Source organism: Tetrao urogallus (genome assembly GCF_951394365.1).
Source record: "Tetrao urogallus genome assembly, chromosome: 4".
Lineage (NCBI taxonomy): Eukaryota > Metazoa > Chordata > Aves > Galliformes > Phasianidae > Tetrao > Tetrao urogallus.
This window is the reverse complement of record NC_136817.1, coordinates 18,784,344-18,810,618: the sequence shown is the minus strand read 5'-3', so window position 1 is coordinate 18,810,618 and position 26,275 is coordinate 18,784,344.

The window sequence follows — 26,275 nt, the reverse complement described above, 5'->3', positions numbered from 1 at the left end:
ATTGAGAGGGTTTGCTGCCTTTATGAGAAGGGTCTGAATCTCAGTCTAGTACTCTTTCAGGTTTGGGAGCATTTCAGTGAAGTATTTATGGAAAATTACTGTTTTTTTTTGTTTGTTTGTGCTTTTTTTTTTTTTATTTTTTTTTATTTTTTTTTTTATGCTTAAGAAATTCAGCTATTGCTTGATTGCTACTAAATAGCTTTGGTCTTTAGAGGTTTGCCCTAACCTGAGATACAGTACTTGTGAGTTTCTCTGGGGAAACAATTCAGTTTTCAGTTAAGTTGCTGTGGAAAGGTACAAGCTGCTCTTTGTAGAAAGGCGCGAGAGTGTATTTGATGCTTTCTGAAAAAGTTTGTTGCTGTCTGAGAGCCTGATTCACGTAAACTTGAACATGTTTAAGTGCTTTTTTTCTCAACTCTTATATTCTGTTTACTTTGAATTTATGCAAATGTGTCAACTGCACAAGTGGCTTTAAGTTTTGCTCCTTTTCAAGGGGAAGAAAAAACTCAAAAAAAAAAAAACAACCCCCAAAACACCAACTTTTAGGTTGAAGTAAATTAGTTTAATGGTCAAAAGTGGTCTTTATTCAGGATATAATTGCACCCACTTGAAGACCAGTGGGTGCATACTGGTGTAAGGCAAGTTTGCTGGTGATTTGGGCAGGAAAGTGAATACTGGCTTGTTGCATCAGAGGAGCCCAGTAAGTGCAGGAGGCAGAGATCCAGCTGGACTCAGTTAGGTGCTGGGCTGCGTGCCTCCAGCTGGCTTGCTGCCTGGCACACGCCTGTGCTGTAACCAGAGCCAGGCAGGACTTATGAGTACATTAGGAGACAATTTGACACAGAACCATGCAGGCAGTGCAGAAGATGAAACAGGGAGTTTTAGAGGTAGGCGTAGAGTAAATTACCAAAGCATATCTCTTTTCCATGTGTTTAATTTGAAGTCTGAGTTCATAATAAGTGATACCATGTGGTGCTTCCTTAAAGCAATGCTTACCTATTGTAATCCTTTAAATACACAGAGATGCCCAAAGCATGAAGTCATTTTAATCTGTTACCTGGAATGTACTAATAACACTCAACAAATTTTTGAGCTGCTATTAAACATTCGAGTGTTGTTCTCTCTCCCCATTCAAGCCAGCACAGGGGGGTGGAGATGATGCTGTTTCTGCATAAATGTACTTGCATCATTTATGAGCAAGGTGAATGGTGGGTCATTGTTTTAGGCATGTGTATGTTTGGATAATATAAATCAATAACCTTCATAGCTGATGCACGGAATGGCTTTCTCCTCAGTTCAGGTAGTTTTCAAAGAAGGCATTTCTATGGGGGGGGATGGGAGGGGGTAAGGAGGAAGGAGAGAGTAGCAATTTTTTTCTTCCGTAACATATAGATAAATAAAGTGACTTTTGCTTTTTTGCCAGACAACTTGTTTGGCCTTAGCTTGACTCAGTAAATGTCTTAAAGATCTCACTGAGGTGTCTGCACTTATATTGGTAATGTGAAGCTAAAGAAACAATCTTACATGCAACTTTGTCTCTTTGCAAGAAATAACACTGAGAATCTACGGAATGTGAGAGTTTACCAATAAGAGCATTACAGTAATTGAATTAAATGTGTGAATCATACATGTCATCTTTTAAATATGCTAGCATGGATTTTGTTAAGACCAACTGACTTGGCTAGTGGGCTAGACATGTTAGAATGGTGCCTCATGATAATACAGAAATCTTGTCTGATCTCAAAACTAGGTAAGGCTGAGTGAAGCTAGATTTTAAACGTGTAAACCTCCTGGGACACAACAGTTTGTAGAAGCAGATGCTTTTTATTTTGGGAGATGCTGCAGTGGTAGAAGTGGTCTCTGTAGAAATGTTTTCACCATGATCCTGACAGCCTGGTGACAGCTGGGGTTGGAAGGGACCTTCAGGAGGTTGTCCAACATGGAATTCAGAACCAGTCTAAATTTTTCAATTAAGGGAACATAATTGCTTCCCTAGAAAGCTTTTGATGCTCCAGGTGGTACAGCCTCATGTGCTGTTAGAATTAATTGCTGCTGGGTTGTGTGGTTCACTCATATTTAGGCTCCTGTCCACCAGGATCACATGGGTTTTGCAGTGGAGCTGCTAGCTGCTCCCTCAGTTTTCAGCCTTATTACAGATTCTGTAGCTCTCTTTCCTTGTAATAACAGGAATAGGTTGTTTGAGGAACAAAATTTCTGTGCTTGTTCCTTTAGAGACTGCAAACTCTGTGATTTGTATTAATAGTCTATCATCTTTTCATACTTTAATTGGCTGTATAGGCTTGATGCTGCGTAGCGTGCTGCGTAGTGTTAAAAAGTTGCCATGTTTCATCATGAGAAGGATTACTTTTTATGTCAGAAGCAATGGTTATGCACTCTAGAGGAAATGGTACGAAAATTGAAATACTCTTAGGGAATGCTTTGAGGCTTTCTAAATGAAAGCTACTTGAGAAGTGTAGCATAGGAATGGAAGAGCCAATTTGTAATTATCCAGTGCTACTTTCAGCAGTGATAAGAGTTTTCTTCAAAGTTTTGCTTGTACAACTCTCGATCACAAGTAACCCTGCTTAAATAATATCACAATGCAAGATGTTTGGGCTCTTTATCACTCGATTTTATGCCTCTGTTTTATTGTAATTTTCCAAAGACTCATCGTTATGGGATTCTTAGTATTTTAACTGAGTTCCAGTTTTCAACTGAATGCAGTGTGACTCACCAAGATTGGTCAAAAACGGAGATATGTTTGTTCTAGTGGTAAATAATTAAGAGACTGATTAATCTGAACACAGATTAATAGTGAAATACTCATTGTAAGGAACTTTGTACTGCTACAGTCTATAGTACCTGAACCCCACACGGAGAAGCGGAAATGTCCTTAAACCAAATAAGTTCTTCATTTGTTGTATGCCTCTGGTGATGTTGTAATGGAAGGAACGGAGTTGTTTTTGTTTCTCTTTCTTCAGCATAATCTTTGAATTGTATAAAAGCTATGCTATTTTCTGTTCCTGTCTCTTTCAGGGATATTTTTCCTATAAACTGTATACACTACTTGATGAGCTCTTGATGCAGAGGAGACAGTCTTAAGCTAATTGATTAGTGCAAGTAATCTAATGATATATGGGAATTTTTGAAAACACAACAGGAAAAGATCTTTAATTTCGTCTTCATCTATTTTGTTCAAGCAACAAATGAAAAGCAATAATAAACAAGCCAGTACTGATCTAGGGAAAAAATGTGAAGAATGAGAAAATACAGACCTCACCAATCAAAAAGTCATTTTATGTTTGAATTCTGCAGATCAGAATCAAAACAATCTTTCTGTATTTCAATATATTTTAATATATTTCTATTCCTAGCCTAGCATTATTTATCTGTTAAGATCCCTATCAATATTAATGTATGTGTGGCAGGAAATACGCCCTCAAGAACTAGAAGACTTCTTGGCTTTTACTTTTTTTGAGTGTCTGAAGAGAGAGAAATCTATAGAATGCTTCCAGTTACTTCTTGAAGCTATACTGCAAATGAACAAGTATGTTTGTTGGGCTCAGCCTCCTTGGGTGCTTTTCCTTCTGGACATCTTGTTCGTCCACATGGAAACTCTTTTGGAAGTGCTTGAAGGATTATTATTTTTTAAATTTTTTAAGTAGGAGTTATACTTTAGTGTCTTTCTGTTGCTTTGTCTAATTATTATGGTAGGTATTAATGCAACTGTTGGATCTCTGCCCTTTATCCCTTTGTCTACTAGATACCATCTAAATTCAGACCTGAAGAGTTTGCTGCGTCCCACATGTGCTGGAGATGCAAGTGGTTTCAATTCCTTCTTCCCCGTTAGCGTGTCTTGCAGGTAGCAGCCCTTCTTGTGTATTGCGCCCCCCAGTGCTTTATGCAGCTGTTAGGAACCTCTGGTCAGAACCTGTGCATGGAGACTGCAGTTTCTCTCTGCATATGGATCTGGTACCAAATTCTGAAAGTTCCTTCTCCATTTTGCACTACAGGCTTTTAACTTAGCAAGGTAGATGTGGAAGAGGGGACAGTTTAGCTCAATAATTAAATGCAGATCAGTAAAACAGCATGTGGTAGTTTTACTTCTCTTGGAGTCTCCTTCATAATAGAACCAAAACTGTGTTCTGATTCTTTATGGAGGAGACATACACCAATACTAGATGACTGGGACACAAGCCAAAGCATACTGTTACCAGCATAGAACATACTCCTGAATCTCTGTGAAGAAAATGCTGCTAGTTTATAGCTTTGGCTGCTTTTGTCTCTTACAAAGTAAAGGTTTGCACACACTGCAGCACATCAAACTTCGGCAGTTTTGTTTATTCTCATTATTTATAAATAGAAATAAGGATGACTTAAGGACTTTTGAAATCATTGAGAATGTGTTTCTTTGTGTACCTCTTGAGTATTAAGTGCTCAGTGTGTCAGGGGGTTGCTGGAAATGGCTGCTGCTCTTACTAGCTTGGGTATGCAGTGAAAGAGGAGCTCATAAAATGGCAGCTGCCTGTGAGCTGCCTACTAACACTTGGTTCATGCAATTGCTTACTTGTACTTGGTTGATTTGTGTGGTGCTCTGCTCCATGGATACGTGAGAGAACTTCAGTGGCTCTGTTAATTGTTTTAGAATCATAGAATCCTTAGAGTTGGAAGGGATTTTTTTTTTCAGTTTTAAAGAATTCTAGTAAAATATGTCAAAATATGATGTTGGCTTAGTTGGTTATGTACTCTTTAATATTGCTGTATATTTTATAGCTATGCAACATCTTATAAACAGACTGAAAAGAAATAACAGGAAAAATTAGCATGGCTTCCGTATTTTTAATATAAATATAAATATACATAGAGTTTAAACGTTTGTCCCAATTGTGCAAAGACTCTTCTTGTATTCCAGTAGATTATACAACAGCGCTTTCCTTAAGTTCCTCTGCCCTTTAAAGTAACAAATTTTATTAGATTTTTCTTTTTTTTTTTCATTTCTAAATGCATGCAAAAGAATGCGTAAGAAATCTGCTTGGCTATCTTAGTTTAAAAAAAGGAGGATAGTTAAACCAAAAAACAAAACCAAACCGTGCTATTCTCATTCTGAAATGCCCTTGCCTTTGTTTGTTTTTCATAATTAAAAGAAGGTGTTGGATTTTTGAAGAAAATTAGGAAAGCAGTCAGCGCACAATGGAATACATTGCTTGAGGACATGTTGAGAAATGCCCTAAATACGGGTAAGGTACAATGTTGCTCTTGGAAAGCAGATTGAATGTCTGCTCTTGTTACCACAGAGAAACAGCCAGTCATTGCAGAACAATAGAGGCTTTAGATCCTCCTGTTGGTTCCATAGATTGCCAAAGACCAGGGCCCTGCGTAGCTGTAGGTGGGCTAGGGCTTCCATAGCCTCCTGTGCTGAGATGGGTGCAGTGAACTGGCTGCAGAGCACTGAGTTTTTAATATGTGTTATCCTGATATTTTTGAAGAGGATCTTGTGTAGTCATGTTGACAATCCTGATGGATGGTGGTGAGGATCCTTAGATTAAGTGGGTTTGTGGAGGCAAACTTGGGGGAGAACTTGGTGTTGGCAGTATTACAAGCGGGTATATTGTGTGCAGAGCTTCAGAAACTCTTCAGACCATCTGGTTCCTTACAGAACCAAAAGTGCACTGGATGCTGTGGTCAGAAAAAGGATAATCTTGAGGAAAAAATGAAATACGAACTGAACTTGGACTTTGCCGCAGTGATTTCTTGGAAAGTCCTGCCAGACAAAAATGCATCAGTAGAACGGGTGTAGCATGTCTGAATGGGAGTGTGAGTAATAGTTCTACCAACTTATTCTGCCTATTAAGACCACAAATTGCATTTGTTTAATAATAATTTAGAAAAGAATAATTCCTAAACCCATAAACACTTCATTCTTTTTGACTTGAGGGATTTTATTTGTGGAATCTTGAAACCAACCAAACCCCACCTCTAATAACTTAAATTTACCCAGCTCCTGAAAGCTGTGTTTTTGAAAAACTGAATCCAATTGCAAGAAAAAGAGCCTTGTCATTCTTAAATTTGACAAGTAGTTAGCTCAGCAGAAGTCTAACCATTCTTGCAGTTTCTTTTAGGTCACTGAATATTGAATACAAAGTGAGTGTATAAGCTATGCCAGATACTGTATAAAATCCTTATCAATATGGCAGCTGAAAACTGCATGCATGTTTTTGGGTCCTTTTTTTTTTTTTTTTTTTTTTTTTGAGCTGTTTGAGATAATTATAAGAGGATGTTCTCAGCACTGACACATTGATTCCCTCCCAGTGCCTTCTGGGAGAAGCCACTCTGTAAGCTTTTTCTGGTAGCTCGTGCTCTATGTCAGCTTCCTAATGAACACAATAGGATTTTTATTAAAAACAAAATGCTCTTCAGTTTTATTTAAATTATTCTGTTGCACTGTTAAGCAAATGAGGTAGCTTTACCTTGTGTTTGTTGGTTCAGTGTTGAGTGAAAGCAGCATCAACTGAAGAACCAATCAAACTGATCAGAGGAGAAGTTGTAGGTAGTAGAAAGAAGCATTGTGCATAGCTACTGAGTGTTTAGTATACTTTTACAGTTAGGCTGAAAAAGCATCTGCTCATTAGCCTACAGTGTAAACACAGGTATGCCTTGGTGTTTTGATGTCTTATTCGTAAAGAAACCTTGAAAGAGCACTCCCAGTGTGTTTGAGATGCGGTTGAATATTGAGTTACTGCTGGATCTATCTAAAAGCCTGAGGAGAGCTGTGTTGTTATATGACGGGAGTCATTCCTAAACTTTCCCTAAATCTGTGGTTGTTGCTACTAGCTAACTCTTCACGTCTTCATGTCATTGCAGCATGTGAGCTAGACCAAACTCCTGATAATGAGATTAAAGTCAGAACTTCACTGCTGATCAACCCTGCTATTCTGCATACTATGTCCTAAGGTGCTCTCTTGGTGTTGTTTTTAGTCAGGTTCTGCCGTTGATGTACACAGCAACAACAGTGCTTACGTTGAGAAGTTTACTTATGCATGGAAATTGACACACTGAACTAAAGGGAGAGGTTGGGGGGAAAATTTGGCAGTATCCAAGCTGCTACTGAGCAGAAGAAGGGATAGCAGCCTGTGCAGGAGAGGGTGTTTTGAGTTGCTGTAGAAGTACAGACCATGAACAGTGCTATTTCAGCAACTTAAATTCAAATTCCTCTGATGCTAAGAGAAGCTGATGTGTTAGGAAAATAAATTCAACACAATTTTTAATGAATTTGAAAACTATTTGACATAGATCTAAATGTTGACTACTAAAAAAAAAGTGACTGAGATTGGGAACAATGTTTTTTTCCTTTATGTTGATAACAAAACAGTTCTAAAAGTTGATACGAATCTTCAAAGTGGTGGACAGGGTTAACGGCAACTCTTGTGTGGGTTGTTCAGTAGTATGACCTAAAGATCTTAGTTTAGCAGCATATGATCTGCAAGTGGGAAAAGTTGGTGTAGCAACCTAAAAGCTGAGTTGTTAAAAATTTTGAGAATTACTCTTAACCATGTTGGCATTGAGTTTCACAGGCAGAGCAGATGTAGCTACTTGAAGCTATATCTGAGTTTAAAACAAAAAGGAAACAGCACTAAAACTAAGTTTTGATTTCCAAAAGCATGAAATGTTTCATATTACGTGGGAGAAGAAAAGGCAAGATAGCGTCTGGTTCCTAAAAGACTGTCACACAAGGACTTGAGGGTTAGCAAATATACGGAGTGTTTTCAGCAATGCCTTTGAGGTTCACCCACTAAGAATACTTCTGAAAAATCTTTAAAGTCTGTATCTTATTCTTTTGATGGATTACCAGAATCTCAGGCTCATGCCTGAATTTAGTGCAGCATGAGCTGTAGCTAAGGCAGAAAGGGAGGAAATGAGATGAGAATGCCTGAAGAAACTTTGAATGTCCTTGCTTTGATGTATTTCACAATCTTAGCATGACTTCATAACTGGCAGTGTACAGTATATACAAGATTCAGAGAGTCAACACAGCGTGACGACTAGAAACAGAAGTGTGTATAATATATCATGAGAAAAGTGAACTAAAGATGACAGAAATAACAGTGAAGTTGAAGCAAAATTGTTAAGGAAGTGCTGATTATGGCTCCGTAGTTATAAACTGACTTGTGTTTTATTTCTGAGGAGTGTTTTAAGTCCTCACCATATCTAGAAAGAATCAGGGCACTTTCACCCCCAGATAATCGGAAAAAACAAACTAAAGTTATGTTGCTCTTCTCTGTGATGTGTGTACCTGCCTGGGTGGTCTTGTGTTTTCTGAAATAATTTATTTCATTTAGTCAGACTTCAGTGATGTATTATTCTTACAAGTGAACTCCTGTATATGATTAGATGCAAGATTTATTAGAAATCTCATGAGGAAAACATGCCATGAGGTGATTTTTGGACACCCTGCACATCACAGAGAAGAGTAACCCAGCTGTAATGCGTCTTGCTCTACAGAAAAGTGAAGATTTCAAGGACCTGATTGCTCAACAAGTGCTTTAATGCTAAGAGCTTCATTGAGACTCACATTGTTGTGATGGGTACCTCAAGGTTAGCACTGGTAGTCTGATTAATCAACTTTGAGTTTACTACAGAGCCATCTGACCTAGAATGACTGGACATGGTGCCTAGGAGCTGATTTGCTGTCACTGGTAAATATGAGGTAGCTTTGAAGGAGCTGTGAAGATTTCTTCACTCTGTGCCTGAAGGGGGAAGCAGAGACAAAGGCGTCACTGTTTCCGCCCTACTGGAGTTTAGTAGATCCTTGAGAGTATCCCGAGATTCTAAAATTCAAGTATTTTAATATTGAGTCAGGTACATCAGAGAGGTCTTGCTGTTAATATCTAACTGCTTCATTGACAAAAAAGGATGGTGTCTTTTACTGTTTTAAAATTATTGCAGATATAAGACTAGAATCTGCTTCTTGCTCCATTAGGAAACTCTATCAGTGATAATTGCTACACAATCTGCTCACTTCGCTTTTGTGCAACACGGCAGACCTTTCCAACAAGAATAGAGAGGGATAGAATTGTAAGAAGGTGGTAATTTCACTAGTAGAATTCATATTTGGTGTATAAGTTAGGCTGTCTGGCTTTTTTCTGATTTCCAATTGAGTTATTGGGTAGAAAACAAAACTTAATCTGAAACATAACAAATCTGATTTGAGATTTCTCTGACTTAATCTCTTTCCCTAAGTGTATGTGCTCAAATGGATGTGTGCAATCAAGCCACAGACTATCATGACCTTTCCATGACAAAGAAAAAGTACAATCTGCTATGATGACTTGCAGGGACACAACTATTATCCTGAAAGAGAAATGTCCAAGTTCTCTGCTGATTTTACTTTGCAGACTGTAGTTCATTTTCATCTTATACAACTAGGCTTCAGGAAGGAATGCACTGTTTTACAGTGTAAACCAGTAACCAGCACGAAAGAAGAGACATGCTCTCAGAGGCTGATCCACTATTGTACTGTAAAGCTGGAGTCTTTTGTTGAAAGATTAAGATACCGTCTGTTACCTCTTACAGCAGTACTTATAGTTTGATTTCCAGCTTCCTAGCCAAGTATCTGTTGTCAAAGCATTCATCACTAAGAAAGGTGAAAGAATGAAAGATGTTGCCAAACAGTTGTTTTTTTTTTTTTGTTTTTTTTTTTGTTTTTTTTTTAAAGAGGGGTGTGTGTGGAAATATCTGTATTCATTGTTCCTTCAGATGAAGATTATGTAAAAGATGTTAGGATAGTGTAGTTAAATGTAGCTTTGATATCTCCCAATTTTAGTGTAGTTTAGCTTTGTATATCTCAAGTGAATTTGTGTTCATAGTTGTACTTGTTTAATTAGCAGATCATGCTATGCTTATTGTTTAAGAAATAGTGCATTTGGCAGGTATGTATAATACAATATGTATATTTAAAATGTATGTTATCATCCTTATTTCAAGATCCTCTAATTCATGAGTATCCAAAATACTATGCTGATATTTGGAGAGGCACTGAGACATGCTAAGAGGTTGCTTACCAAGTAGGTAGTGTTATCTCTTTTAAGCATGCTTCTAAACCTTTAGCAGAGATTGGATAGGAAAGTGTTAGGGTAAATAGTCAGCGCTATCACAGCTGAAGTCCAGTGTACATGCATAAAGTAGAGGCTTGCTCTTTCTCACTTTTCACAGTGAGAAAGCCTTTTTTTCAAAGACTCAGGTATTCTGCTTACATGAAAATCATAAGGAATACATTAATTCTGTAGTTTAATAAGTGAGTGGCATCTCACTTGAAAAACCAGCTTTATGTACAGTGACAAATGCAAGAACTGAGTGCTGCTTTAGTAGAGATCAGTAGCTGTGTTAAGTTATTGCAGTAAAGCATCAGAGCATAGTTTTCTTTTACTTCCAAAATGCATCATAACTAATTCTTTTGCTGTTCAAAGCTTTCAAGGTCTGTTAGGTTTACTGGATTTTGTATGATGGGCAACCAGTATTGAGGGTTTTTTTCTACAAAGAGGGGGGGAAATTATGTGGCATTGTAAGTTCTTACGTCTTTTTTTCAGGTGACTTTGTCAAGCAGGCAAGTTTGAAATCTATGGGCAATGCAGAATTCCATTGCTGGGACAAATTCACAACTTTGGTGGAAAAAGTATGAGTGATAAAACATTGTGGTTAGAAGTAATATTAACCTTGTCTCTCTATTCCAGTAAATGCTGTTTTGAATGACATGTCCACCTTCCTGCTTTTTCCCAAGTGCATACCTCCTGGGACTTAAAAATGCTGTTATTTTTATAATAGAGACTGGTGGATAGCTAATGTCTGAGAACAAACTAAAAGCATCAGTGGGTTTTATGTGGATTTAGATACACCTGAAACTGGGCCCACTAACCTAATTTACAATAGAGAATGTCTGGATTAATTTCTTCTCTTGATAATGTTCGTTCTTACAAATTTTCTCAATAATTACAGTAGCTTGAATCCTCAAACACTAGGGTAAATTAAAATAAAACTAAATGGGAGGCTAATTTGTTCTTTGTGTAACATTTTGCATGTGAAATACTATGGCATTTCAAAACTGACTCAAAACCCTTTAATAGACTAAATGAGAAGCAAATGAAAGCAACTGCCTTTCCATTTGAAGATCTTGTTAACTCATTGACAGTGATGTGAAATAATTCACTGACCCATTCAATAAGAGCAAATGGAACGTGCTTGAATTCTGCAGGAGAGTCCACAAGTAACTCATAAGAAAGTGTTGAATTATCTGACACACAGATACGTGATGACTGTAAAATAACGTCAAAAGGAGAGATTAATGAAGCAGATGGTTGTGTTATGAATTAATTGAATGTCAGGATACAGTCTGGAGTGGTGGGGAAGATGTACTCAGAGAGCCGTGCCAAATGCAGTTTACAAATGTCTCAATCAGGCGGTCTCTGTGGAGAGCAAAGGGCCGAGCTGACTTAAGAGCGCCTGATGGCTGCTTTGTAAATTGTGCATGTCAGATCCAGAGTCTGGAGAGTGGACGGTGTCGGTGTGAGATGCTGTGCTGCATTCAAAGCAGGCGTAGCTGTTGGTGGCACACTGACAGAGAGGATGTGCGTTGACATCCATCAGAAGGGGCAATAATGTGGAAAAGTCAGTTTGGGAAGAATGGGTATTTGAACCCCTCAAGAGCTTGCTGTAATAGTCTGTCATAGTCAAAGCAAATCTGGGTTTCTGTGCTACTGCTAGATTGTCACTACATCATTTTGTGTACCCAATGTGTTTTATGTTACTGTTCAGTATTGGTTCATGCCATAGTACTGATGGAATGACCTTGAGTTGTGTGTGACTTTTCTTTTCTCAGTTCCTCCCCAGCATCCCACATCAAAAAAGTGTGGGGTGTTTGTATGCCTTAATCCATTGCTTTTTATTTATTAAAATGTAAAACCTGGAGGCAGCAAACACTGAAAATTTGAACGAGGCATTGCTTTACCCCACGTAGAGTATTTGGCAGCCTCAAAGTGTCTGATCTCAGCTGCTTTCTAATCTGCTTGCCATCAAATGATCTCCCCTAGGCTCTGAAAACCAATATTAAGAATAGAGCAGGAGCAGTAAACTTCTGTCTTCCATGGTACTAGTCATCCCAAATCCTACTCAAATGCATGCTCGAATTGTTCCCCAAATCATTCCTCTTCGTTTGGAGTTGTAGTGGTGGGGAAAAAAATCTTGATATTGCTGGTGAATTGCTGTTGAGGAAACCTACAGTGAGTAGTGGTTTACTTTGTTTAACATCGTTCTTCAAAATTCTTGTGCTTGGGAAAACTGATTAGGGCTAAGACTCTTTTTTTCAGTGCACTGTTTTAAAGAACTTTCTGGGAGACCACAGATTTCTGGCACAGATGCTGGGCCCCCTATTCTCCATGTACTTGCAAAATTTTTAGTTTTTTATTGCTGTCGCTCTCTGGTAATTTCACCTCAAAGAAGAGTCATGATCGGGCACATGGAAAAGCGAGACTCTTGAAACATATTGAAAATATAAGCAAAACATTCTTTCCCTCTGAAGAACTTGTAAATTTCAGTCTCGGTCTTGAGAAAAGCCACACAAAAGCTTTATTTTTTTCTTTCCAATTTTAATGAGGTTAGTTTTAAAGTTGTTTTCTTTATTTAAAGAAAGAAAACTAATAAAAAGAAATCTTTCTTTACAAGTGGTTTAATCCCACTGCTAGAGAGGATATAATCCAGATGACTCTCTCAGGGGGTACAAGGACTTTTGCCAGTGTTCCTGTATTGCTGAAAGATTCACCAAGCAACCTTACTAGCTGGGAGAAAGCACATTACTGTAGCACTGTTACTTTTACTTCCCTCTCTCAACCCCCATTCAGATTTTCCAAATCTTTTTAGGAACGAAGAGGCAAGCTGTCAAGTAAATGTCTGTAAAGGAATTCCTGATTAGCTGTAAAATATAGCTGTGCAAGCTTTTGATAAAGCTGTTAAATTAAATTTGACATTATGCAGCTTTCTTCTTTTATGTAGAAATGTAATGATACGGTGATACATTACTGTTAAAGATACGTTGTAGTAAAATTACTAGAATTCCAAAAATTTTAATTTGGAGAAATCAAAGTCAACTGAAGGCAACATAATAAAGATTTTGAATAGCTAATTTAATCTCTTCACGTGTTACTACTTTTTTTATAATTACTTTCCACAGCATTTGTATTTTTTAGCTTGATTAGTTCTACACATTGTTTTAGTGGTTGAGGGATGTGGCTTGTGGATTCTAAAAATTATATCAGATGTTTGAACTCTTGAAAGTTCAGATTTTCTGAATCTCTTTTGTGGTTGCATGAGTTACTTAAAATATGGTGATAAAATATAGCATCATATCTACTGAACATAAATCACAGTTTGCTCACGAAACATTTCTTTGTTTATATTTTATTTCTTTGGTTTTTTTCATCATCGCCAAATTTTAGTGGCACTGTTGAAAATGTACCCTGTTGAAGCTTACAGAAACTTTTGTGGTATAGCCACTGGCTTAGCTCTTTGAGTAACTAAATGAGAATTAATAAATAACTAATTCTGGCTGAGTGCTTTGCTTCCGAAGATCCTTGTAGTATCAAGTATATGTAACAAAACCAAACCTCCTTTGTCATTCAGCTAGAAGGATATAACTTTGTTTTGCTTCCTATGGGGATGCACAATTGAAATGATACTTATATGCTAGCTACCTGCTGATATAAAAGCTGACATGCATACCATTGCAACTTCAGAGTCTGATCCAGTCTGAATAGTATTTTTTTTTTCCCCAAGAACAGATCTTTCTGTATATTTTCTATACCACTTTTCAAACTGTGCTTTAAGTCATTAGATCTTACTTCATTCATCTTCATTGTAGTGCATGTTTACTTTCTCACGTTTTGACACTTTCCTGGAAGCTAATCTGTTGGCTGGTAATTTATAAAGATAGTATTCAAATGAATGTGTGCTCATAACTTTGTCCGTTGAGAATTCAGAGGTAAGATTAGCACAGATGCATAGCCCATCTCTGTACAGCTAGGCATTATATGACACATAGCAAACAAAGTGCTGTTGGGATTCCTCTCAACAGAAATCTCATAGAATAAATGGAAGGATACAGATAGATATCTGATTTCATCCTGGTATTAACTTGCAACAGCTCATGGGCTATTTTATAAACCTTTTTCTGTACTTTTGCAGCTGAGTTTCAAATAGTTCTGCAAAGCCATGAATGCAGCTAGGAGGCAGAAAAATTCCCCAAAATTTGAAGGGAATTAGACAACTCTGAGTAGCATTACAACAATAAAATTCATTAGATAACAGAATAATTTGTGATAAAGGATCTTTAAAATATCAATGCCAGAGTTGTTCCCTTCTGGACATCTATCTGCGCGCACAGCATAAGCGTAGGCAATGCTTCACGAAAAAGAAGGGAATGGGAAAGTCCACTCTTTCTCACAACTGTAGTACAAAGCTCTGATGCCTTTGTGCTTGTACATTCTTTTTCACTTAGGAGCAAACTTGTGAGGATCAGAAAACTGTTTAAATAACCACTTCCTGCCATGTCCTTGAGCTGCTGATAGCTCAAAGGAGAATTTTTTTTTTTTAAGTGAGAGTAGTCTGTTCTCGATCATGGCTTGTGTGGGACTGTTTGTGGCTAATTAGTATGTATAAACTGTAAGTAAAAATCATAATGATTTGTGTATGTACAAAACTATGACCAAATGCTTTTTTTCTGCTGTGGAAAACTGTCACACAGAAGCATTTAGAAATAGCCACCGGACTTAGAGATCATAGATTGCTCTAGTCTGTTATTCTGTCTTAATTTGTGATTAGTACCAGACTAAGAGGAAAATGCACGAAAATCTACTGTACATTAAATTAATAGGATATGAATGCCATCATCTTGCCATTGTCTTCATCTCCATAGTGCTCAGAAGCTGGGTACTACTAACTAATTTTGTCACCTTTGTAGTTCGATTGTTAATTTAAATTTTTTTTTTTTCTTTTCTCTTTTTAACATAAACTTTCAACCTTTCCTCAGTCTCTGTTTAAGCAGAATTTTCTCCATCCCTGTAATAGCTGTAAGCCCTTTTCTCAAAATCTATTCTAAATACATTATTTTGAGATTTTCGCACTAGGACATGTCTCTATTTTATAAAGAATAATTAAACTTGTCTCAAGGCACAGAACTACACAGATTAGAACCAGTGGGGATGGAACATTAAAGGGAAACTTCTGGCAGCACTTTAACTGTAGTGTTAAAGTACTGAGTCAATCATTTCATCAGCTCATACCTCTGTTTTTTGACATCTCTGGATGAACTGGGAGAAAGTACTATACCTTCAGCATTTGCAGGCACACCTGAGCATGACTGGCTGTGGTTGCGCTGGCTTACCCTTGAATAAATTATTCTGTAGTACTCAAGCTATATCCAAACTGCAAGCAGATCATTGGAGTACCTTCAAATTACCGTGCAGTATTTTGTAGCTGTCTGGTTTTATTCAGATAGGATAGACATGGTGCCCATGCTCCTCAACTTCTTTCCATCCAAAGCAGTCCAAGCTGTTGCGCCAGCCCTTAGGCCTAAGTCAACAAAACCACAAATCAATATCCTTTCCTTGCACGTGGTATTTGTGTAAACAATGATAAAGTAGGGAAGGGGGAAGCCAGTTGCATTCAACCTTCAGTGATTCATTAGATTACTGCCAATGCTTAATTGGCATTTTTGTTGCTAGCTTCTCAGTCCCTGACTGTTGTGGCACATTAACTTTCAGGTCTTCAAAACAGTGAAATTGATTCTTAGCATGGTTAGCAGATAGCAGGGGAAGACTGCAGAGTCACTGCCTGTAAAGAAAGAACATCTGGCTGCCAATTTTCCTGCAGAGGCTTCAACAGTCCATCTGACAGTGAAACAGGAGGAGACTACAGTAAAATCACAGAGTCCTAGGATAAGAGAGAATGACAAAAATTAAAAACTAAAATCTTTCTTTATTATATTTCTTCAACTTTTTGTTTATTCATTCTTTTTCTTAAATTTTGAAACTGGAATAGAGTAGTGGTAGAGATTTATGTTTTCTGGGAACTGCGCATGGAGCCACACAAGATTTGAAGGGCAGATAAAGCAAACTGATCAGCCCAGGAACTTGTTTGTTCTCATCGTGCAGTATTTTGTGTAGCTGTACCCACAGAGGAAGAAAAGATGGAGAATCAGAACTATATTCAGACTGAGGGTGAGGTGGGAAGAAAGCTGCAGGTCTACAGGTGAAACTGCATGTAATTTTTTTTTTTTTTTTTTTTTTTTTTTTTTTAGTGTATTGGCCAGGATCCCTGATGCAAATTCTTCACACTGGAAAAATGTTTCTCAGGGGAATGTGTCTTATTACTTTTTTCTGTTTTGATGGGGGAGGGGGAAATGATATGAAGTGGAAAATGTCAAGTAAAATTAATTTAAATATTGGCCCTGTGTAATGCAATAGAAAACATATTTTGCTGTGTGGTGGTGTTATTCACTAAAGACCTTAAGTACAAGTGTGCCAAACAGTGAGGACATTTTTCTGTAATGGATAGATTTTCCTTTGCTAGGAAACACTGCAGTCCCTACGTTACTGTAAAACAGTTGATCAAGAAACTCTCTAAGACTCAAGTTGGAATCTTAGAAAGAAGACATTCTTTCATATCAGCACTGGATGCATGCGGGATACTCTCTTCCTATCGTGCATGCCTTGCACAAAAAGGACTTCAGTTTATATACATTCAGAAGTCTTCTTGAGGGTACATTTGTGTTCCATACAAAGACTGGTGGAACCCTCCCTATCTATTCAGTAAAAAGGCTCAGACCCTTCCCATTATCTGAACAAACTGCAAGATTATCCATTAAGGGTCTTATCAAGCTGTGATTTGTATCAATCCTTCCCCCCTTCTTTTTTTTATTTTTTTTGAGAATTTGTGGCTAACATGCTATAACCCTCGTCATATCGATTTATTGTATCACAAACAACAGTCATAATAATAATTGCAGCACTTCATCATTACATGCACAATTATACATACAACAATAACAAAAGCTATTATCAAAAACATTTTCTTCAACCAAAACCAATCAGGCAACCATGTGGTCAGCTTATCCCAGGCCTCCTAGAAACCCTACAAGGTGTCATATATCTTCTTCTATTCTGCCTGATTAATCTACATGACAATGTGAAGTATTAATAACTGCACATATGCCACCCTGGTTAGCCGGTAACAAATCCAGGGCCGTTCCAATTTCTCTTTGCAGTCTTACTATGCTCTTTTGGTGGCATTAGAGAGTGTCTCTAAGGATACAGGCATTAACTATTTTTCCAGTTCACTGATTCCCAGCAGAGGGAAGAACAGGGGAACAAAAGAATGGATTCTCAACTAACAGAATCCTGCTCCTTTTCAGACTTTCTAGTACATTCTATCTAGGTAAACATATTCCAGTCATAGCACTGTTGTCCTGAATTTTGCATTGCTAGGAATATCTCCCCTAGTGCACAGGATAACTCACCCTGTTCAAAGGGCATTAATCTACAAGTAAGCATACATTCATATCCTTCACGTAACCAAAATTTCCCTTTGTGTACCCAAAAACCATCTATCAGTTTGTTCCTGAAATAGAATGTACAACTGGGCCACCAGAATCAAAGGGGTCTTGTTTGGTTAGACCCCATGTGAAATTGCAAAGTGAAGTTATAAAATGATTAACTAGTTACATTAGCTAGTTTTCCCACTCTTTTGGGAAGCTAGTTTCTCACTTTTCTATCCTTCACAGCCTACAAAACAAATTCCTACCAGCACAGTTACATTATGCTTGTAAGAGCAAGGTAGTCTGTTCAGTTTTCTGTGTGGAAGGTGCCTCCCTAATCCAAGAATAATGAACCCAGGGTTCTTTTTCCTCCAGTTTCATTACAGTGTAGGTGGTCAGTCAAACTTGTAATAGCCTCTTCCACTTCTTTTGTAAGAAGTCCAGGGCTTGATATACACGCAGTCTCCTGGTTGGGATGGATGTGATGGGGAGTAAAGACTCAAGAGATTTTAAGACCGCATATTTGTTTATCTCCTGCAGGACATTCCCCAGAGCAATTAAATAGTGTCTTGTATCATTTTCCCCCTGTATTATTCACATCTCTCCTAGTAATCCAGGAGTTTGATATGGTTATCTGTACATACAAAATGTGGACTTCTATCAGGTGAGATTCCTATTGGTATTGCAAATCTTGGAATGATTTCTTTCAATAGCACTTTTACCACTTCCTTGGCTTTATTGGTGTGGCAAGGGATGGCTTCAGGCCAGCTGGTGAACATATCCACTAGGTCAGGTATTCATATTTCAGTCCTCTAGTCCTAAGTAATTCGATAACATCGATCTGCCAATATTCTCCAGGTTCCTATCCTTTGCTGATTGAATTTTATTCTGTATTTTTGAGTTATTTTCACAACATATTTCACACTTTTCAGTAATTGACTAAACCATCTCTGTCATATTTTGACTAATAACAGATTGCAGATGTTTCAGCAAATTTTCTGTTCCTCAATGAACAGCATTTTGCTCTTCCCTCAGTAGGCTACTCATGAGAGAGTATGGTACTACCACTAGGCTAGAAAGAGTAATTGCCCATCCTTCTCCCTACCTTTTTGCTTTTAGCGCTGTTATCAAATTTAGAGACAGGTTTCCTTTGTAAAGGAATCCATCTCTCTGATATTCTGACTAGCTCTTCAGTTTCTACGCCTTTTTTTTCTGCAGCCCTTTTTGCAGCCAGATTGCCCAGTTTGTTCCCCTACTTTTGAATGGTTTGTCCTTATTGATGAGCTTCCACAGTTTATCAGTGTCAGAGGTTGGGTGTCCAGGGCAGCGGCAGGTTGGCAGCATTCACGTGATCAGCAGCGCTTGCCTTCAGGCCTTCAGAAGATATCCTATCAAACGGCCACCCTCTTAGAGGGCTCTCTTAAAATTTCCTGACTGTTTTATGTGCTCGTTTGTTATCATACTCTGCTTGTTAGAGATCTCTCATTGCAAGACATCCTGTAGTCCTTTTTATCTTTCGTTGGTTGACCATAGCCATGGCAAATGCCTTCTATTTTGGGAAATTCCTCAGTAGGGAGAAGACTGTTGAACAAAATACAGTATGTTTCTCACAGTGACTCTATGACACTGAAAAAGGTTAGACACATCATGTTGACCTCTTTCAGAGGAGGTTAGTTAGGTCCCTTTGAGCTTCTGTTAGCAATGCAGTTGCTGAGTCTGCTCTCATACAACCAGGCCATCACTGACACACTGTGTCCAGTTGCTTGGAGAAGTGGGCTACTGCCCGCCTATTTCCTCCCAAGCATTGTGTGAGGACCCCTTAGGCCACGGCCTGTCTCTCATAGTCCCAAGGCCACCGCTCTCATTAGTGTTCTTTTAAGCTTTATGTAAGCACTTTGACTTTCCTTGGTCCTTTGCAAAGATTTTTTTGGCACTTTCTGTAATTTATATTCCATCAATGACACCATCCTATCATTCCTAAAATTTTTCTCAGCTTATGGGTATTTCAGGGTTCCAGAAGCTCACAGATGGCTTCTTTTCTGTTAGTATGCATCAGTCCTCGCAGGATCTCAAAACCTAGATAAGTTACAGCTTCTTATGCAATTTGATCCTTTTTCTTCGAACCCAGTAACAACTTGATCTGAGAAAATGCAATGAAATATTCTTGTTGAGACTTTCTAGCTGGTAGTATATATACCATTGCAACACAATTCCTTCTTTATCTTCCTGCCTCTGTAATTCCAGCTCCTTGGATATCCTTTTATTCTTTTTTTTTCTTTCTTTTTTTTTTTTTTTTTCTTTTTCCCCATCCCTGGATTCTTCTGCTCAAATGCAATAGCTCTCAACTTTCAAATTCAATGGGTTTAGCACTGACAACCGCCTCTGTTCTACAGTAAGAACAGTTAGCAATGTAAACTGCTCTTATATTGCAGTCTTTTTAAAGGCAATATTTGAGGTGTTGTATTTAGAATAAGCCATATTTTAAGGATTTTTGTTTGAGAGGTGCCAACTCCATCTTAGCTTCTAATTTTACAGCATATTGTTTCAACCCTACTGATACCGACTCTAGCTTTAGATCTATCCTTACTGGTTCAGCTCTCTTTGATCTTCCAGGCACCTCCTGCTGCAGCTTCCACCTGGGTGAAATTCCTTTCTTTACTGACTTGGCTTCCAGTAACAGTAATACTGTAGCTTGGACAAATTTAGATTTTTGATATCAATACTTCTACCTTCCCATCTTTAAATTTTATTTCCATCTCTAATTTTTCCAGCAACTCTCAATGAATTAAAGGCTTTGGTGCGCCTGTTAAATACAAGAACTGATGTGTCACCCATTGTTTTTTCAATTTTAAACTTCAAAGGCCTAAAGAACACTCTGGCTTCTGACTTGTCTGTTGCACCAATAACTTTTATAATATCATAATTTAATTCACGTTTCTTTGTATTTAAAACTAAGCAGCTCCTGTGTCAACCAAACATTCTATTTCAGTTTCATCTTCCCCCAGCTTAATTTTAACCAGAGGTTCCGCTAAGGAAAATACTTCCGGTCCCCTTCAATCCCTAGCTTCCATGACTGACGGGGAATATAAAGTTTCCTCGATCCCTACAGCTAGAGACATTCTCACTTCCAGTGTCCCTCGTCACTACAGTTAGCAAGCTGTTTTCTCCCCTAGAAGGGATCTCAGCTCCTTGCTGGCCCCAAACACCTCTTCTGTGGGCTGTGCAGGGTGGGGACAGCTCAGGAGGGGGTATCCAGGTGGGGTGAGTCCTGTGCTAGCTCCTGTCTCATCTGGTGCATAGTAGTCGGCTCAGAACTGGTGCGAACTAAGGGAATCCTCCTCCCCGAGCCTGAATCCGCTCTGTGATTTAGGCTCCTTTAGTCCTTGCTAGCATTACATCCCAAGCAAAACTTTTTGCAATGCCCCTGCTGTCACCTGAGCCCTCAATTATAGCATTGTGGTCTTGTGAATCATTTATCTTTCTGTACTATCAAACAACACCTGCATAATAACTTCAAAATCTTTCCAGTATGGTTCTTGAGTTTTAATCATCATTTCAAAAGCATTAGCTACCCATACATGTTGATAGCTGCCAGCAGCTGCATTTCTCTTGAAAAAGGGTATGTTAACTACAACTTGACTGTCATTTCCAATTACCTGCATCAGCGGGGCCTACAGCACAACTTTATTTCAGCTGCAAGCCCTCTCTGCCACCAGCATTTTTCCTGTAGTCACTCTTTCAGACTCATTATCTGACTCCTCTACTGCAGTAGTCTGTGATTTTGAGTCCCTGCCTCCCTCTTGGGGCTACTAGCATCTCAGTCCAATATTACATGCTGAACAACACATCTTTAACTCCCTTTCTCTCTCCTTCTCTGATACCACCTACAGTTTGTCACCTTCTCAGTCCTAGCATTGTATGCTCCAACTAATTCTTTTCTGCCACTGCCTCTGGGTCCTAACCCCCATCATGTTTAAATCACTTTTCCATTCAACCCTGCCAGTGGATGCAAATGATTTTTTTTTTTTCTAATGTCTTAAAACACAGCCTAAAAATGACTTTTTCAAAATTCTCTCACCCCTAGATAATGCAATGCCCTCTTTAGCGACGGGTGAGTTCTTTGTACAATGACAACACAAATAATCAGACAATAACAGTACAAACAAACAACAATCAAACAGGCACATCCAGTGATTGTTACTGTGATTATATTTAACCGTTAAGGGTCTTATCAAGCTTCAAACTGTATCACCTAAGGCTTGATCGCCCCTTAGGCTATGACCAAGAGAAGCTTTTATACAGCTGCTGTGAAAGATCTTTTTGTACCTATGCAGAGTCCAAAATTGAAGGTATTTTCTGTCTCTGCAGCATTGACCTTCTTATCATAGGATCCATTAAGCATTTCATAGAACCATATCGGCTTTGTTTAAGACAGCAGCATTGATGACTGCAGATCAAGCATACATATTGCTTGCTTTCATAGTATATCTGTAGCACATCTGTTCTGTACAAATCCTATCTCCAGTGTAAGAGACTGAAACACTGTGTGGAGTGGGTAATGAAGACTGTGGCAGGAGTCTGCTGCCCAGCATCCTAGGCTTCATCCTCAAAGCGTCTCCGGGCTTCCTCACTGAAGCCTGCTACAAGAGAGTTCTTCAGTGCTAGAAAGACTGAGATGCTGTTCTACTCAGAGTTTCTCATTTTGTTAATTGAAAAGATAGAAAATACGGATACTGGCAGACTTGAATGTTTTCAAGTTAAGCAGCTGTTCATCGAAAATTCAATGCTTGATTTGTTACAAATATTAATTTTTATTTTTAATTTTTTGGAATCTCTTCGGTAATGCAATCTAAGATATACTGGAAACGTGCATCTTAGGTTAACTTGTGTTTTGTTTGTTTGTTTGTTTGCATTAATAGTGAGGATGTTCTAGACTATTAGTTGGTTTTGCACATCTAAATGCTCTTTGTACTACAAACAGCTCATTTCTGAGTAGAATTTTTATATTAAACCAATTGTGATTGATGTTTCCAGCCCTACTACTTAGCTACTGCTGTTTGTATATATGCTATTTTGAAGGGCTGTATTGTTTCAGGTCACCTTAAACTCCCACTTAAGAATCTTCAGGGCTTTGCCTCTGATGGGTACAGATTTTCCTTCTTAGATTTCAAATCTAATCAAATCTATATAAACACACTAACTGGGGGTATTTTTGAAGACTGGAAATTCAAAATGGCACAGTTGATGCAAGGTTTGCTTCTTTCAGGGTGAGAAGAATGCTTAGGTTTTGTCAGCAACTTTCTCTCAGATATCTTTATTTTGAGATCAGTGCATTTGTTCACAACTCTCTATGCATGTTTACTTATGTCTGCAGACATTGATGGTTTCCCGCAGGAAAAAGACAGCCAGCTGGTTTACCTTCAATACACAGAAAGCAGTCAATCTAAATACAGTTCAGATTGGCTTCTGTTTCTCTTAGCTAATGAGTAGCAAGTAATTTGTTGGTCCTAATTGTAGTGCTAATGTGTTTCCAATAGGCACAGAGAGAATAATTGCCACTAAGTTGTACAATGGTTTAAAGCTGCTTGGTTTTTGTGTTTAAACAAAGCCTCTCAGTTATATGCAGGCAGTGGAGGCAGATGAGGCTTATTATGTATGACAAAAAGCAGGCAAACTAAAGTCAGATTAGAACTGTCTTGCAGAAACCCAGAGAGCTAGTTCATTTATCAACTTTTTAAAAATTATTTATTTATGCAAACTTCAGAAACGCTTTGGTCAGCTCTTTGGCATGTGCTGTTCAAGGTAGTGCAGTCAACTCAGGGCTATATAGAATCAAAAACAGAGGTTCTTTGCATACTTTGGAGTTGATAGTAAGTGGGCAAAGATAAATGCGTGTCATCTTTTGTAGTTGGGTTGTTTGTGGGCTTTCTGTTTGTTTGTTGGAGTTTTTGTCTTATAATGCACTGATGTAAAATTACACCAACTGCCAACACCATCACCTGCAACTTGGTTATGTGACATTTGAAAAATAGCCTGTGTAAACGTAGCAAATCCTTTCAGAGGGTACAGCTGGCTTGAAATGAGCTGTTACAGAGGATTGTTGTATGGGCTGTTGCATACTAAAATCTCTTCTTCTCTTTTTATCTGTTTTTATTGAAAACGTATTATAAGTGCTGATTTTGAGCTTTCCTTGAAAGCTTTAAAAAACCTCATGTTCATACAGAGCAACTTATGTTTTCCTTATGTAGCTCCTGGTGCCAGTGGAATTTATAAAGTACTTTCAGTGACTTAAAAGCCTGCAAGTGTAGGGTAATCCCTCCTTCTCTTTAACTCCCTCCAGTATCCCTTCATCAGCTGTCTTAGAAGGATGGCTCCCTATTGTAATAATATGTTTTCTTTACAGTGGATGCATTCAGACTTTGTAGATAGGTTGGGGCTCATTCTGACAAATGTATCTTTAATCATTTCTCTTCCTTCTAGAAAGCTGAAATCATAAGGATTTGTAGGATCCTTCTGAGTAGTAATTCTTACCTGATATTATCAGTGTGATAAATTTTAGTGTAACTTGTACATGAATTGCCCTCAAATCTGTTCTATTCTACCAGTTTACAGATTTTATATATATATTTTTTAAAACAGGATCTGTATATGTATAATGTATGCTGCACAGAATTACCAACTGTCCTCTACTTCTTTGAGCCAAGATACAGACTACCCCTCTTGCATCTTCTACCAGATGACTTTTGCTGCTGGCTCAAATGTCATTTTGGTTTACCGTTTGGCTCTGTCCTGCTCTTAACAATTCAGGTGTCCCTAAAAAGCTTCATAAATGTATTTCTCAGTGCTATAGGATGAATGGCCAGAAATAAGCTAGTGGTCAAGTACAACCACTCTTCAGTCTGTATCAGCTTAAAAAGAAACTAAGTCTGGATTTTTTGAGAAGGTATTTACAAACCTCACTTCAGACAGCTATAAGGTATTTTGAGAAATTCTATTCCTGTCATGCAGGAGTTTCTTCTGGTCTCTTTTTATCTGTTTCTGTCCAAATTTCTTAGACTGAAAATAAAGCACGTAAGTTAAAATCCAGGACCAGCAAGTCACATGACGTTAAGAAGGGCTTCACTGATCTGCAGTGTGAACCTATTAACTTCACTGAAAGTTTGGTACTTCACCACTTTTGGGGGACCAAGATGAGGCTGATCTGTCTGAAGATGGTGGTTTCTAGACAATGAGGATCAGAAGTTGGGACATTCTGCTCTTCTTCATCTACCACCAGAAAATGATAACATCTTTCCCTTCACTTAAACTGAATGGTAGTTGGTGTCTTTTTCACTCCGTATGGAAAAGCCATTTCATGCTTTGTCTTACCTCAAATTCCAGACAATAGCTGGGGAAAGGCTGCAGAGTGGAAAATACAGGAAAATTGGGCTCTGATACTGATCTGAACCTGAAACAGTCAGGAAATACCAAATTCTAAGCTTAGTGGGTGCCGACATATATATATATATATATATATATATATATATATATATATATTTAAGAGACCCTTAGTCCTTAATATGACCCATATTAAAAAAATATCCTGTTAAATTCATCAGCTGTTCTCCACATGGTCTTAAAGCAGTTTCCAAAAAGATATCTATGCGGAAACTTTTTGTTTGTTTGTTTGACATTATTTAGTGTTTTCTTACTTTAACATGTCTCGAAGTTGGATGTTTATCTGGAGAGAAGAAGTCTTTAATAGCAGGTGATGTTCCTGGTTTCAAATAACATTTCTTGGTTAGAAACTTTATTGAAATGCTTGTAAAATGTAAGGATATTTTCTGGCATCAAACTTAGTGAAATAGCTTTCCTTTATTTGAACTTTCAAGTTTTAAACATAAAGCATACATTTCAGACAAATGAAATTCTGTGATTGTTTAAGAGTAGAGTGCTGTCATTTTGTCACATTTAACATAGAGGAAAAATCAAAAGTAAAATCAATTTTTATTATTATCAGGGATTGTATTTCTCTTCCTGCCACAGAAAGTCTTCAGGCAGTGTTATCTTTTTCATTGGAGTGGCCTTCTGTTTATGAAGAAAGTACTGAGTCGTGGCTGAAAAGCTGTCACTTAACCTGTTCATACAGTTGTCATAGGCTCAAAACAGCATAAAGCACAAATCGCCTGACACTTGTGTGTCACTAACAACAGCTGTCATGTCATACAAAGTGTCTTCTTTAGGATCTTTTCCTTACACTGAACAGTGACATTAACTTTTACCTGATTTTGTGTTTGGGTGGTCCTTTTCCATATGGCAGAGATATAAACAATGTTCAAGTTAAGCTGGTTCAAGGAACTGTATTGTATTACAATGCTTGGTTAATTTAACTTTGGCACATGATTGAATACAAAGGATAATTATATTCTGGAGTTATTCTATATTTGAACAGCTTGGAGAGAGCAGTCTTCTGGGAGATGGAGGGCTTGGCTTGATTATAAAAGTTCCTTATTTATGCATTATTTGCTGGCTTCTCTCTTTTTTACTTGAGGTACAAAAGGATTAAAATACTGCCATAAAGATTTGAGTTAGAGTAGCCAAACGTCAGTAAGAGCGTTTTACTGAGAAAAAGATTTCAAGTGTTGTGTTTAGCCAAGTACAGAGCAGAAGGCATGGTCTTACCATTCCATACTACGCAGTTTTCTTGTGAATGTTTATAAA